Source organism: Callithrix jacchus, chromosome 22 (genome assembly GCF_049354715.1).
Source record: "Callithrix jacchus isolate 240 chromosome 22, calJac240_pri, whole genome shotgun sequence".
NCBI classification, from domain to species: domain Eukaryota; kingdom Metazoa; phylum Chordata; class Mammalia; order Primates; family Cebidae; genus Callithrix; species Callithrix jacchus.
The window spans coordinates 49,747,410-49,763,188 of NC_133523.1; the positions used below are offsets into that span (position 1 = coordinate 49,747,410).

The 15,779-nt window shown below is 52.1% G+C and overlaps 1 pseudogene; it reads left to right on the top strand.

Annotated features, from left to right (window-relative positions):
• The first annotated feature begins 13,322 nt into the window (after positions 1-13,322).
• Positions 13,323-15,040, top strand: LOC103790116 (U6 snRNA-associated Sm-like protein LSm5 pseudogene; annotated as a pseudogene).
• Positions 15,041-15,779: the final 739 nt, after the last annotated feature.

The following is a 15,779-nucleotide window of genomic DNA, read 5'->3' on the forward strand; positions in this document are numbered from 1 at the left end:
GCAGTGGGGTCAGAGTTGAGTGGGGCTCAGCGCCTGAAGGGCCTCCTAGGCCTCTGTAGGGGTCCCAGACTTTATCCTCAAGTCAGTGGAAGAGTTGTTGGGTTTTTTTGTTTTGTTTTGAGACAGGGTCTCATTCTCATCTCCCAGGTTGGAGTACAGTGGCACGATTTCGGCTCACTGCAACCTCCACCTTCTGGGTTCAAGCCATTCTCCTGGCTCAGCCTCCCCAGTAGCTGAGATTACAGGCACCCACCACCATGTCCAGCTAACTTTGTATTTGTAGTAGAGACAAGATTTCATCACATTGACCAGGCTGGTCTCGAACTCCTGGCCTCAAGTGATCCACCCACCTCAGCCTTTCAAATTGCTGGGATTGCAGGCATGAGCCTCCACACACGGCCAGAAGAGTTTTCAGTAGGGAAAGAAAAACGGCATGACCAAATCTGCCTTTTATAAAAACCACAGTGAGTTCTGAGTATGGAATGCATGCGTGGAGGATGGCAAGGTTCAGAGCAGGAAGGTCATTCATTAGGTAGTGAAAGAAATTCATCGGAGAAGGGAGGGAAGATGCTGGCCAGAAACGGAGATACAGCTCTGGGGGCAGAGAAGATGCTGGCCAGAAACGGAGATACAGCTCTGGGGACAGAGAAGATGCTGGCCAGAGACAGAGATACGGCTCTGGGGGCAGAGAAGATGCTGGCCAGAAACGGAGATACAGCTCTGGGGGCAGAGAAGATGCTGGCCGGAGACGGAGATACGGCTCTGGAGGGAGAGAAGATGCTGGCCAGAGACGGAGATACGGCTCTGGAGGGAGAGAAGATGCTGGCCGGAGATGGAGATACGGCTCTGGGGGCAGAGAAGATGCTGGCCGGAGACGGAGATACGGCTCTGGAGGGAGAGAAGATGCTGGCCGGAGATGGAGATACGGCTCTGGGGGCAGAGAAGATGCTGGCCGGAGACGGAGATACGGCTCTGGGAGCAGAGAAGATGCTGGCCGGGGACGGAGATACGGCTCTGGGACAGAGAAGATGCTGGCCAGAGATGGAGATACGGCTCTGGGGGCAGAGAAGATGCTGGCCGGAGACGGAGATACGGCTCTGGGACAGAGAAGATGCTGGCCAGAGATGGAGATACGGCTCTGGGGGCAGAGAAGATGCTGGCCGGAGACGGAGATACGGCTCTGGGACAGAGAAGATGCTGGCCGGAGATGGAGATACGGCTCTGGAGGGAGAGAAGATGCTGGCCGGAGACGGAGATACGGCTCTGGGGGCAGAGAAGATGCTGGCCGGAGACGGAGATACGGCTCTGGAGGGAGAGAAGATGCTGGCCGGAGATGGAGATACGGCTCTGGAGGGAGAGAAGATGCTGGCCGGAGACGGAGATACGGCTCTGGGGGCAGAGAAGATGCTGGCCGGAGATGGAGATACGGCTCTGGAGGGAGAGAAGATGCTGGCCGGAGACGGAGATACGGCTCTGGAGGGAGAGAAGATGCTGGCCGGAGATGGAGATACGGCTCTGGGGGCAGAGAAGATGCTGGCCGGAGATGGAGATACGGCTCTGGAGGGAGAGAAGATGCTGGCCAGAAACAGAGATACGGCTCTTGGGGCAGAGAAGCTTGACATAGCAAGGGTCTTAGATGGCAGGAAGTACTGACAATAAGAATGGAAGTAGATGTGAAGAGGACAGGATGGGAGAGGCCCTTCTGACTGGGATTTCTGCTGAAGGAGTTAAAAACATGTTATCATGAGACAGAGGTCAACATGGTACTGTGCCCACTGTCCCCTGGAAGGTTCTCCTGATTCAAGGGCCAAATGCCTGGCTGGAGACCCAGTTCACCTTCCTCACCACTAAACTCAACAGAGTGGAGCGAGTGTCCTCAGAACGGGACCCGTCCAGAAACCTCGGAAAACATCACTAAACCCCCCAATAGATAACGCCGGGGGCTTCTGTTTTTCACGTGCTTTCTCCTCAAGCGTCCAGGGACAAGCCACTGAGTGTGTTCCTTGTCTGAACCTCTAAGGTATTGCCAGGCCTGGCCCCCTAAACATCAGCCCACAAGGAAATCAGCCCTGGGCTCTGTGCCACCAGCACGACTTCATGTCCCGTATCCCCAAAACACGAAAACGTCTCGTGAACACATGCCTCCCCTACGCTTCGCCCCACTGAGCCACCCTCCTCCCTCCCTTCGCGCCCTCAGTCTCATGAAAAAGGGGAATACTGTGACCTCCCTTGTTTCCAAATGGATATTTGGCCTCTTCTCAAGCGTACGTTTCCAGTTGACACTTTCAGAGTTTGTTGATTTGTGAGTTCAAGGCCCTCTCCGCCCTGCAGAGAGCAACGGCAATTCCTGGAACCGGGGACGTGTGTGAAGGGGGCCGTTGTGAACACAGGACAGAGAAGAAAGCCACTCATTTTCATGTGTCGGAGCGGTGGGTGTGGGGTTTCCAGCCCCTGGCATCTCAGCCCTGTCCTCCCTTCCTGCTCTGCACGTCTTACAGACAGCAAGGGTTGTGTTCATGTGAGTGGACGGCCTCACTGGCGACACGCTCACAGAATAGTGCCTGTCTGTGCTCGGCACATTCGCATTCAACAGGGTCCTCCAGACGCGTCCCACAGGTAACTGTAAAGTGTTCCGACGGATCGAAAGCGTGCGTTTTGTAAACTGAAGCTGTGTGCATGTACACACGTGTGTGTCTGTGTATACAATTCACACACATCAATGGTCATTATTTGCAATAGGCAGCGCTGCCTAATAGGAAGAGCATGTAAATGCCACTCCAAGCCAAATCCTCTGGCCCCACCAGTCACACGCTTGCCTCTGTAGGGAAGAAAAAGTTTCCCTTTCTGGCAGGTTTCTTTGCTGGTTGATTCGTTTGCTTGTTTTTTGCTTATTCTGTGGTACAGGTTGGAATGCAGTGGTGCAATTATGGCTCACTGAAGGGTCGACCTCCGGGGCTCAAGTGATCCTCCCAGCTCAGCCTCCCACTAGCTGGGACTGCAGGGATGCCCCACTATACCCGGTTAATGTTTGTATTTTTTGTAAAGATGGGGTTTCACCATATTGCCTAGGCTGCTCTGTAACTCCTGAGCTCAAGCAATCTGCCTGCCTCAGCCTCCCAAAGTGCTGGGATTACAGGCATGAGCCACCGTGCCTGGCCTCTTTTTCCTCACCAATGGCTAGGCTCATAACTGAGGGCCCTATAACAAGACAGATGAACCAATAAAAGCATACAGATATATTGAATATAAGTTTTACGTGACACAGGAGCCTTCCATAAGGAAATAAAGACCCAAAGAAACAGGGAAACGTGTATGTTTCATGCCAGGTTTGATGAATAAGTGGATGGCTATGGGGAAGTATTATTTGATAAAGGCACTGTGCTCTCACGCTGAAAGACTGAGACGGGGAGCTTTTCAAGGCCTGTTTGTTCAGATTCAGTGTCTTCAGAGATAAGAATGCCGTGGTGGCTCACGCCTGTAATCCCAGCACTTTGGGAGGCCGAGGCGGGTGGATCACGAGGTCAAGAGATCGAGGCCATCGTGGTCAACATGGTGAAACCCCGTCTCCACTAAAAATACAAAAAATTAGCTGGGCATGGTGGCGCGTGCCTGTAATCCCAGCTACTCAGGAGGCTGAGGCAGAAGAATTGCCTGAACCCAGGAGGTGGAGGTTGTGGTGAGCCGAGATGGCGTCATTGCACTCCAGCCTGGGTAACGAGCAAAACTCCGTCTCAGAAAAAAAAAGAATGCACCTTTCCTCCGGTTCATGGAGGGCACATTGGAATGAGAGTCTTAGGACTGCTTTCAGAGAGAAGGGCGAGGAAAGCTGAGAGAGGCCTTCTTGCTCATGCTGTTTTCTCAAATGCCAAGGTGCCATATTTTGGGGTACCATGTCCTGAGTTCCACCGTCTCCTAGGTAGGAATTCAGGATTCTGGTGTTAGTCCTACTAGTAATGGGAACCCAACGGGAAGGGAGCTGTAAGTGTGAGAATTCCAGCAAAAGCCCAGGGCATTCCAGGGGGACCTCAGCAAGCTGTTGCAACACTGGGAGCCAAGAGATGCTGGTGGCCTGTTCGGGGTGGTGGCCAGGACCTCAGAGGGATGGGTCAGCCTCAGGAGAGATTCTGGAGGCCACCTCGTGGGACTCCATTAAGTATGGAGCTGGAGGGAAGGACCCCAGGTGGAGGGAGGGCCTGGTTCTGCCTTTACCAATGGGTGGAAAGAGCTTCCGTCTACTGGGACAAGGTCTTGCTCAATTTCACTCACATGGATGCTTTAGGGAGAAGGGGTCCACCCTTCCCACAGAGAAAAGAAAGACGGCCGGGCATGGTGGCTCATGCCTGTAATCCCAGCACTTTGGAAGGCCAAAGCAGGTGGATCACCTGAGGTCAGGAGTTTGAGACCAGCCTGGCCTGCCCCAGCCACCCAAGCAGCTGGGATTACAGGCACTGCCACCACGCCTGGCTAATCATTGTATTTTTAGTAGAGACAGGGTTTCACCGTGGTGGCCGGGCTGGTCTTGAATTCCTGACCTCAGGTGATCCTCCTGCCTCGGCCTCCCAAAGTTCTGGGATTACAGGCGTGAGCCACAGTGCTCAGCCTAAAATACATTTCATAGCCTATGAGAGTGTCTCATTTCAAGCACAGATCAGAGGCCTGGTATACAGTAGGAGCCTACTACAGCCCTGTGGATCTGAATTCTATCAGCTCTTCTCAACGGCTCTATAAAGCATTGACAGTAAGCGTTCAGGACACTAATCTTCCAGGCTAATTCTCTGGACGTCCCCTCCCAGCAAGGCCGCTGTTCCAAGCTCCTCCGGAGAAATGTTCTGTAGCTACTACTGATCGTGGGCCATGAGGAGGAGTGGGATTTTTGTTCTGAGAAAATAATAATAATAACCTATTGCAGAGTTAGGAACGGGAGGCAGATGGTCAGATTTTCCTCTGAATTTTCAGGGCCTTTCGAAAAGCAATTGTGGAATTTCAAGGGCAGACGTTCTCCGGTCACAGGGTTGTCTGTACAGTGGGGCCTGCAGGACAAGATGGATGAGATGTGTGGGCTGAGAGGCCAGGCCCAGCCGGGCTGACGTCTCGGAAAGCAGAGGGCTGATGAATGGAGGCTGGCTCCCTTCCTCGAGACCGGGATCATATTTTAGAGTGTTTGGGTGGGCAGAGGCATTTCAGGAGAGAAAGCCAAGCATAGCCAGTCCATGGGCAGAGAAAAAAGGCAATTCCAGAGAGGGAGGAATAACAAGCTCACACACAGTGAGCTGGGAAGCGTGCCCAGACCTCTCTCCCTTCCTGGACCCTAAGTTGCATTTTATTTTATTTTTTTGAGACGGGGTCTTGCTCTGTTGCTCAGGCTGGATTACAGTGGTGCGATCACAACTCACTGTAGCCTCCCGCCTCAGCCTCCTGAGTAGCCGCCACACCTGGCTAACTTTTTTGCATTTTGTTAGTAGAGACATGGTTTCACCATGTTACCCAGACTGGTCTCGAACTCCTGGACTCATGTGATCCTCCTGCCTCGGCCTCACAAAGAGCTGGGGTACAGGTGTGAGCCACCGCACCAGCCCTCAATTATCTTGAAAAAAACTACAGTCTGCCAGCCTGACCAGCATGGTGAAACCCCGTCTCTACTAAAAATATAGAAATTAGCCGGGCCTTATACCTGGTGCCTGTAATCCCAGCTACTCGCGAGGCTGAGGCAGGAGAATCACCTGAACCCGGCAGGTGGTGGTTGTAGTGAGCCGAGGTGGTGCCACTGCACCCCAGCCAGGGTGATAGAGTGAGACACCCGTCTCAAAAAATAACAAACAAAAAAAACACTAGAGCCTGAAGAAAACAGAGCTGGGGTGAAGACGGGATTAGAGTCCCCCAGAAAAAGGGGTTTCAGACCAAGAAGTAGGCTCTCCCTTGCTGAGTAGGGAAGGACTAGAGCTGAATCCCATTTTAAAATGTAGGTTTTGTTATTGCTGAGGTATGGCGAGGCCAACAGGTCAGGCAATAATGACCTTTCAAAAGACAACAGTAGCCGGGCGCGGTGGCTCACGCCTGTAATCCCAGCACTTTGGGAGGCCAAGGCGGGTGGATCACAAGGTCAAGAGATCGCGACCATCCTGGTCAACATGGTGAAACCCCATCTCTACTAAAAATACAAAAATTAGCTGGGCATGGTGGCACGTGCCTGTAATCCCAGCTACTGGGGAGGCTGAGGCAGGAGAACTGCCTGAACCCAGGAGGCGGAGGTTGCGGTGAGCCAAGATCGTGCCATTGCACTCCAGCCTGGGTAATAAGAGCGAAACTCCGTCTCAAAAAAAAAAAAAAAAAGACAACTGTTACTCACAGTTCCCAAAAAGAGGGCACAATGCCAGGCCACGCAGGGTCCACAGGGAAGGAAGCACCAGGTGGGTCAGGAGGCAGAGGGAGTGAGGGGGACATGAGGCAGAAGCCTTTACTGTGGCTTCCACAGCAAGGAACAGGCGAGGGAGGGTGTGTAAGCTCAGGGCCGGCTCCTCCAAGCCGTTTCAGTGCTCTGGGCACACAGCTTGTCCTGATGTCTGGTACCGAGCTCTGGGGTGATGAGGGGAGGCAGACAGTGGTCTGGAAGGTGAGAGTTTGATGAAGGAGATGCTGGATGTGGGCTCTGGATCAGTTGGTTTGCATTTGAAAGGTGTGCTCATAGGTGCATTTTCTTTTTTTTTTTGAGACGGAGTTTCGCTCGTTACCCAGGCTGGAGTGCAATGGTGCGATCTCGGCTCACCGCAACCTCCGCCTCCTGGGTTCAGGCAATTCTCCTGCCTCAGCCTCCCGAGTAGCTGGGATTACAGGCACGCACCACCATGCTCAGCTAATTTTTGTATTTTTAGTAGAGACGGGGTTTTGTCCTGTTGACCAGGATGGTCTCGATCTCGACCTCGTGATCCACCCGCCTCGGCCTCCCAAAGTGCTGGGATTATAGGCTTGAGCCACCGCGCCCGGCCAGGTGCGTTTTCATCGATAGCAACTGACAAATCCTGGCAGAGGCAGTCCCTTCAGGGCCTACAAAGCCCCAGGATGTGAAAGCATCATACACAGAAACTAAAAAACAGTTTTCACAAACCTTAATAATGACGACAACGGCAGAGCTTCGGGAAGCAGGAAGCCTGCTCCACGGCTGACATCTTCCATACACACACGTGATAACGTTTTAAACCATTGTGGGTCAGGTGCAGTGGCCCAGCACCTGGGGAGGCCAGGGTGGGTGAGTCACCTGAGGTCAGGAATCTGAGACCAGCCGGGCCAACCTGGTGAAACCCCGTCTCTACAAAAAATACAAAAATTATCTGGCCATGGTGGTGCATGCCTGTAGTCCCAGCTACTCGGGAGACCGAGGCAGGAGAATCACTTGAACCCAGGAGATGGAGGTTGCGGTGAGCCAAGATCAACGCCACTGAACTCCAGCCTGGGTGACAGAGTGAGACAGATCCCATCTCAAAATAAATAAATAAATAAAATGTAAATAATCTGAAACCTGGAAAATTCTGAAATCCAACACACTCTGGTCCTGAGCATTTCAGATAAGGGATACTCAACCTGTATATTCAGCTGTAAAATGAAGGAAATTCTGACACATGCTATAACGTGGGCAAAACTCGAGGACGTCATGCTAACTTAAATAAGGCAGTCGCCAAAATGCAAATACTGTATGATCCCGGTTATGCGAGGCCCCTAGAGGAGGCAACTTCACAGAGACGGAAAGGAGGTGGAATGGTGGGCCAGGGGCTTGGGGAGAGGGGCCAGAGTCAGTGTTTGATGGATACAGCGTTTCAGCTGGGAAAATCAAAGTGTTCCGGAGACGGATTCACTCACTCATGTGAACGTACTTAACCTCGCAGAACTCTACTCTTTTTTTTTTTGAGACGGAGTTTCGCTCTTGTTACCCAGGCTGGAGTGCAATGGCGTGATCTCGGCTCACCACAACCTCCGCCTCCTGGGTTCAGGCAATTCTCCTGCCTCAGCCTCCAGGTAGCTGGGATTACAGGCGCGCACCACTATGCCCAGCTAATTTTTTGTATTTTCAGTAGAGACGGGGTTTCACCATGTTGACCAGGATGGTCTCGATCTCTTGACCTCGTGATCCACCCGCCTTGGCCTCCCAAAGTGCTGGGATTACAGGCTTGAGCCACCGCACCCGGCCCAGAACTCTACACTTTAAAATGGTTCATCTTATGTTACGTATATTTTACCGTAAGGAAAAAACTAAAAACGAAGACCAGCGGGCCGCTTCCCCGACCCCGCTCCCACTCTGCAACTCTCCTTTGTATTTTCACATAAATGAAGTAGGGGCTGGGGAGCCTCCCCTGTTCTTTCCATCCCCTCCCATCCCAGGCTGGGTCAACGGCGTCTTGGTCCTTTCGCTGGGCTCTCGTTTCTTAGCAACCCAGGCAGACTCCATCTGTTACCATGGAAACTGCTGCCGGGATGCGGGAGTGGAGGTGGCTGAAAATCAGCAGAGAGAACCTCAGGGCATGGAAGATTCTGGAATCTTGTGTCAGAACCTGCGCGCCCTTAAAATGTTTAGCCTAGAACCTGCTCGTTTCTCATTTGTAATTTGTGAATAAATAAGACTGAGGGTTCTTGGGCCGGTGTTTCCATCTCTCTGAGATTTCAGTAGTCAAAACCCTTGTTTGCAAAGTCAGGATGTTCATCGGCCCTACCTTGTCAGATCACACACACACGCGCACGCACACACACACGCACGCACGCACACGCGCGCACACACGCATGCACACATGCACGGACGCACGCATGCACACACACGGGCACGCACTACACGCACACACACGCGTGCACACACACACATGCACACATGCACGGACACACGCACGCACGCACACACACGGGCACGCACTACACACGCGCACGCGCACACACACGCATGCACACATGCACGGACGCACGCATGCACACACACGGGCACGCACTACACGCACACACACGCACGCACACACGTGCGCACACACACGCATGCACACATGCACGGACACACGCACGCACGCACACACACGGGCACGCACTACACACGCGCACGCACACACACACGCGCGCACACACGCACGGGCACACACACGCGCATGCACACATGCACGGACACACGCACGCACGCACGCACACGGGCACGCACTACACGCGCGCGCACACGCGCGCACACACACACACACACACAACCAGAGCTGAGCCCGGCCCCAGTGTCTTACAAAGCAGGGTTTGACAAAGGACGACAACAATGGGGTGACTTTGAAGAACGTTCCCTAAAACGAAGATTCCCCTTACCGCAGGTTGCTTTTTCATCAATATCAGATTTTTGTTATTTTATGCAGTTTATTATTTATTTTTTGAGGCAGGGTCTCACTCTGTCGCCCAAGCTGGAGTACAGTGGTGCCATCTCGGCTCACTGCAACCTCCGCTTCCTGGTTTCAGGTGATTCTCCTGCCTCAGCCTCCCTAGTAGCTGAGATTACAGGTGCCCACCACCGCCCCCTGCTAATTTTTGTGTTTTTAGTAGAGACGGGGTTTCACCATGTTGGCCAGGCCGGTCTCGAACTCCTGACCTCAGGTGATTTGCCCGCCTTGCCTCCCACAGTGGTGGGATTATGAGTGTGAGCCACCATGCCTGGTCCAGAGAATACATTTTAAATATTCTCTCCACAGGCTCATTTCCCTTCTCCTGCAAACCCCTATTCAAAGGCATGCAAAGTCTGTGCATGAGCCCCTTGGGTCTCCCTCCCCCTCCTATGCCCACCACCATCTCTCAGGGAGATTAATCAACCTTTGCAACCTGCTCCCTCTCCTGACTGTTTATCTGCCTTAGCAACAGAGGGAGGCTCAGACTATCACCATGGAAACCACAGCCAGAGTGCGGAAAGGTGGGGGAGCTGAGGAAGGGGCCGGGTGGGCCCCAGAAACTGGAATTTTCCAGTCTTTGGAGTCGGTTCTTAACCATGTCCTGTCACACAGTAGACCTGTAGGAAGCATTTATTGAAAGGGTAAAGGACTGAGCCCCAGAGCCGCCTTCATCAAGTCCCCTCTCATTTTCATCTTCATGAAGTTCAAAACCATTCACATGTATCGAGCACAGAACCGGAGCTAAGGGCTTGCTGTGCTCTCACTGTGACCCCAAAACACAGGTGTCAAAGCCTTCACCCCAAGTGATGGTGTTTAGAAGTGGAGTCTTTGGAGCTGATTAGATCATGAGGGTGGGGTCCTCAGAAACTGAATCAGTAGCCTGGGTGCGGTGGCTCACACCTGTGAACCCAGCACTTTGGGAGGCCGAGGCAGGTGGATCACAAGGTCAAGAGATCGAGACCATCCTGGCCAACATGGTGAAACCCATCTCTACTAAAAATACAAAACTTAGCTGGGCATGGTGGCGCGTGCCTGTAATCCCAGCTACTCAGGAGGCCAAGGCAGGAGAATTGCTTGAACCCAGGAGGCAAAGGTTGCAGTGAGAGTGAGCCAAGATCGTGCCTCTGCACTCCAACCTGGCAACACAGTGAGACTCTGTCTCAAAAAAAAAAAAAAAAACAACGACGTCTTAGAGAGATAATCCATCTCTACATAACATAAGGATGCAGTAAGAGGATGATGACCTGTAAACCAGAAAGCAGCCCTCTCCAGAACCAGACCATGCTGGCACCCTGACTTCCGGCCTCCAAAACCGTGAGGAGTCAACTCCTGTTGTTGATAAGCCATCCAGTCTGAGGCATTTTGTTATGGCAGCAGTCCAAATGGACTAAGGGCTTTCGTGGACTTTCTCAATTCATCATCCCACCAACCCTATGATGTATGCTATAATTATCTCCATTTAACAGATGGGAAAACTGAGGCCCGGTCGGATGGTCCCAGGTCAGGCAGCTTGAGAACGGCAACTCCTGGAGTCAGACCCAGGACGGTGGCCTCCGAGGCACACTGGAGGGTGAGAACTGGAGGCCACAGGGAGAGCTTCTGTGGGCTCTCGACGGGGAGAGAGGAGCGATGACAGTCTGAGCTTCTGTGGGTTCTGGACGGGGAGAGAGGAGCGATGACACACTGTGCTCAGGGCAAGCCCTGCCTCACCTGTCTTGGATGTCTCAGTCTGCTTCTACCTCCTGCTTGCTCTCTCGTTTCATCCTCTGTGAAATAGGATCCAGCAGCTACTCCACTGTTTTTTTTCCTTTTTTCAGATCAGGTCTTGCTCTGTCACTCAGGCTGTAGTGCAGTGGCGCAATCTCTGCTCACTGCAACCTCCGCTTCCTGGACTCAAGACATCCTCCTGGCTCAGCCTCCTGAGTAGCTGGGACTACAGGTCTGTGCCACCACACCAGCCTAATTCTTTTTAATTTTTTTAAATTTTATAGCATCAGGGTTTCACCATTCTTGCCTATATTGATCTCAAACTCCCAGGCTCAAGCAATTCACCGGCCTTGGCCTCCCAAAGTGCTGGGGTTACAGGCATGAGCTACTACCCCTGGCCAGCTATGCCACTTCTGGACAGAAGTGTATTTCTTGCAAGGTTTACAGGAGGATATTTGTTGCAAGGTTTGCGGAAGTGTGTTCACGGCACGGGTTACAGGAGTGTATTTTTTTTCCTCGCACTGCTGTGATGAAGTGCGACAGCCCAGTGCTGTGGTTTAAAGGAATGTGTTCTCTCCCAGCTCTGGAGGTCAGAAGTCTGAAATCAAGCTATTGGCAGGGTTGGTTTTTCCTGAGGGCTTTGAGGGAGACTCTGTTTGTTTCAGGCCCCTTCCCTGGCTTCCGGTGGTCTGCTGGCGGCCTTTGGCTGGTAGATACATCACCCCAATGCCCCGTCGTCATGTGGCCCTCTCCTGGTGTGGCTGCATTCACCAGGCTGGCTTCTGCTAAAGGCATCTGTCCTGTTGGATCAGGGGCCCAGCCCACTACAGGAGGACCTCATTGTAGCTAACTGTATCAGCACTGACCCTGTTTTCGCGTTCTAAGGCATAGGGTCAGGACTTCAACATACGTTTTTGTGGGATATGAAATCCAGCCCATAACGAGGAGGCAGCATGTGCACCCGGGCTGTTTGCAGCACGTATCAGAGTAAATGCTCCGTGAAAGCTCCATGCCAGACTCGGAAGGCCCCAAAGACACCAAAATTATATACATCTTCCTCTTTTATCTTTATATTGTGGTGCTGATGAAGCAGCTGGACACCCTTGCCCCAGCCTCCAGTGCTGTCTGCCCAGACGGAAGGATGGGAAGAGTATGGACACAGAGGAAGGTCGAGTCTCAGAAAACGGTGAACTCAGGCCAGGCGCAGTGGCTCACACCTTAATCCCAGCACTTTGGGAGGTCGAGATGGGCAGATCACCTGAGGTCAGGCGTTCAAGGCCAGCCTGACCAACGTGGTGAAACCCCATCTCTACTAAAAATACAAAAATTAGCTGGGCGTGGTGGTGGGCACCTGTAATCCCAGATACTCGGGAGGCTGAGGTAGGAGAATCTCTTTGAACCTAGGAGAGGAGGTTGCAGTGAGCTGAGATCACTGCACTGCACTCCAGCCCAAAACTCTGAGGAAGAAAGAGAGAGAGAAGGAAGGAAGGAAAGAGAAAGAAAGAAAGAAAAAAAGAGAGGGAAGAAAGGAAGGAAGGAATAGAACCCACGTGAGACACAGGACAGACCACTGTACTGCACTCCAGCCTGAGCAACTTTGTCAAGAAAGAAAGAAAATAAAGAGAGAAAGAGAGAGAAAAGAAAGAAAGAAGGAAAGAAAGAGAAAGAAGAAAGAAAGTGGGTAGCACCCAGGGCGGCACAGGACACATGTGGTGAGCAGCCTTGCCCAGCAGTGTCCTAATTCCGCCCCCTCCCTGCCCCCAGCTTGTCCTCCGCAGGGCCTCTGGCAGAGGGAGTGGAGGGATGAGGTGGGAGCAGGACCCCAAGATGGGCCGTTGTAATTGGCTATGAAAAGGCAATGGGTGGTGACAGTGGGACTGGAGAGAACAGGAATAATTGAGAGGATCTAGGAAGAGGTGGACGCAGAAGAGACAGAGTCGGGGGGAGGTGTTATGGGCTGCACCGTGTCCCCAAAGAGGGGTTTCCCTCCTATCCCCTGGTCCCTGTGAATGTGTCCTCACTTGAAAACAAGGTCATTGTGGGATATAGCCATGTTCACATTGAGGCAGCAGGGTGGGCTTTAACCTGACATGACTGATACCCTCATGAGAGAGGAGAGGACCCAGACGCAGAAGGAAGAGTGTGTGAGATGCAGGTGGGGATTGGGGTGCTGTGGCCACGTGCCAAGGGGCGCTGGGAACTGCCAGGTGCTGGAACAGGCCACAAAGGATGCTCTCTTCCAGCCCTAGAATCCGGACGCCTTGGATTCGCCGTGTGAGCTTCCAGGACGGTGAGAGAAGAAATGTCCACTGTTTTAAGGCGTCTGGTCTGTGATGCTTTGTTATGAGAGCTGCGGGAAACGCATGTGTCCAGGGGAAGGATCGAAGGGTCCTCCTAGGGGGGTGGGGTGGTCAGAGAACGGACTGCGTTCGGTGGCAACTGGAATTGGGGGACAGGTGAAGTAAGGTTGCTAATCTGATCATTAGACTTTTAAACAGGGAGACCATCCTGGACCACCCAGTGGAACCATTGTAATCACGGGAGTTATTTTGAAAGTGGGGGACTAAAAAGCCGTGAGAGAAGCCAGGGTGACGGCTGTGAGGACTCCACCAACTGCGCCGGCCTCGAAGAGGGAGGAAGGGGCCCTGAGCCAAGGCATGTGGGTGGGGCGGCCGCCACAGGCTGGAAGATTGTGTGGGATTCTCCCCCCACATTGGAGCCTCTGGAAGGAACGCAGCTCTGTGGACAGCCTGACTTCAGCCCAGTGAGACCCAGGCGGGACATCTGACCTCCAGGACTGTAGGAGAGTGAAGGGGTAAAACCGCATCCAGACTCCCCTGGGAATGTTCCTTTGCAGCCGGGCTGAGACGTGCAGCTGGACAGAAGGGGCCGCTCCAGAAAGGCTGGTTGGGAGGACCACCTGGAGGGAGAGATGCCAGGCGTCCGGCCGTGCCAGCGCCCAGCGCCCGGCACCCACCTCCTCCCAGGTCGGGCATGACACACAGGTGTGGACGCCTTCAAAAAACTCAGCCCTGAGCATCGTCACCGACGGCAGCCTCTGGAGGTGGCCTCAGTGAGAACGGAGGCAGCTGAGCCCAGACAACCAGGAAGCAGAGAGAGAACAGTAGACGGTGGCTGTTGCCTTAAGCCAGGGTCGCGGGCGGACGGCTGCTACTGGAGGGCGGGGAGGGATAACATGGGGAGAAATGCCAGATATAGTATGCACCTAAAGTTAAATAAATTTTAAAAAAGAACACCCGGCGTGGCCAGGGGGCTAACACTACTACCAACCCATCGCAGCTGCTGCCATTAGAGCTTGTGGGCAAATGTATTGGATCAAGAATTCACATTGTGCTGGGCGCGGTGGCTCCTGCCTATAATACCAGCACTTTGGGAGGCTGAGGTGGGAGGATCATAAGGTCAAGAGATCGAGATCATCCTGGTCAACACGGTGAAACCCCGTCTCTACTAAAAATACAAAAATTAGCTGGGCATGGTGGCGCGTGCCTGGAGTCCCAGCTACTCGGGAGGCTGAGGCAGGAGAATTGCCTGAACCCAGAAGGCGGAGGTTGTGGTGAGCCAAGATCGCACCATTGCACTCCAGTCTGGGTAACAAGAGCGAAACTCCATCTCAAAAAAAAAAGAATTCACATTGTTAGAAAGAGAGAGTGATAAGGAAATCGTTGGTGCTCTTCTAGGACTTGCTGACTTTGTCAACATGGTACTGGAAGATGTCACTGAGTTTGAAATTTCACCAGAAGGAAGAAGGATTACTAAATTAGATCAGATTTTGCTAAACGGCAATAATATAACAATGCTGGTTCCTGGAGAAGGACCTGAAGTATGAATGAGTTTTCTTGGCTTACAGTAGATTCTGTTTTGTCTTACAATGACAAGAAAATGCAATTTTTTTTTTTTTTTTTTTTTTTTTTGCCTTCTGTTTAAATCCTATAAAGCTAGGTTTCCCATTAAAGGGAAGTGCTTTGAAGATGTGTACCCACTTTTGTGAGTTAATCGTGATTATCCCGGAGAAGGAAGAGTTTCTTCTTTGAAGACGCAAATAAAAGTGTTTCGGTTAAGTGTCATTTTATTTATTGTCCTGCAGTAACCAGCGGAACGAGGGTTCTAGCTGTTTTGCCGCTTCCTTTTCTGTCATTCTGTGCCTATTGGCTTTCTCACTTATGTTCCTATTTCATTGTCGCACAAAAGTTGTTCCAAACAGAATGATGAACTTCGATTTGAACAGGTGCATTTAAACAACTAGAAACAATCACTTAGAAAATTCAATTAAAATGCTGTTGTTATATATAAAAAGAAGCAACATGACCTACAATAAAGTACCTGAGACATTTTTTAAAATTTGACTTTTTAATTTTAATTTTTTTTTTTTTTTTGAGACACAGTTTCACTCTTGTGGCCCAGTCTGCAGTGCAGTGGTTCGATCTCCACTCACCGCAACCTCTGCCTCCTGGGTTCAAGCGATCCTCCTGCCTCAGTTTCCCTGGTAGCTGGGATTACAGTCATCCACCAGCACGCCCAGCTAATTTTTGTATTTTTAGCAGAGGCGGGGGTTTCACCAGGTTGGTCAGGCAGGTCTCGAACACCTGACCTCAGGCAATCTGCCCGTCTCGGTCTCCCAATGTGCTGAGATTACAGGCGTGAGCCGCCGCATCCAGCCTACAATTT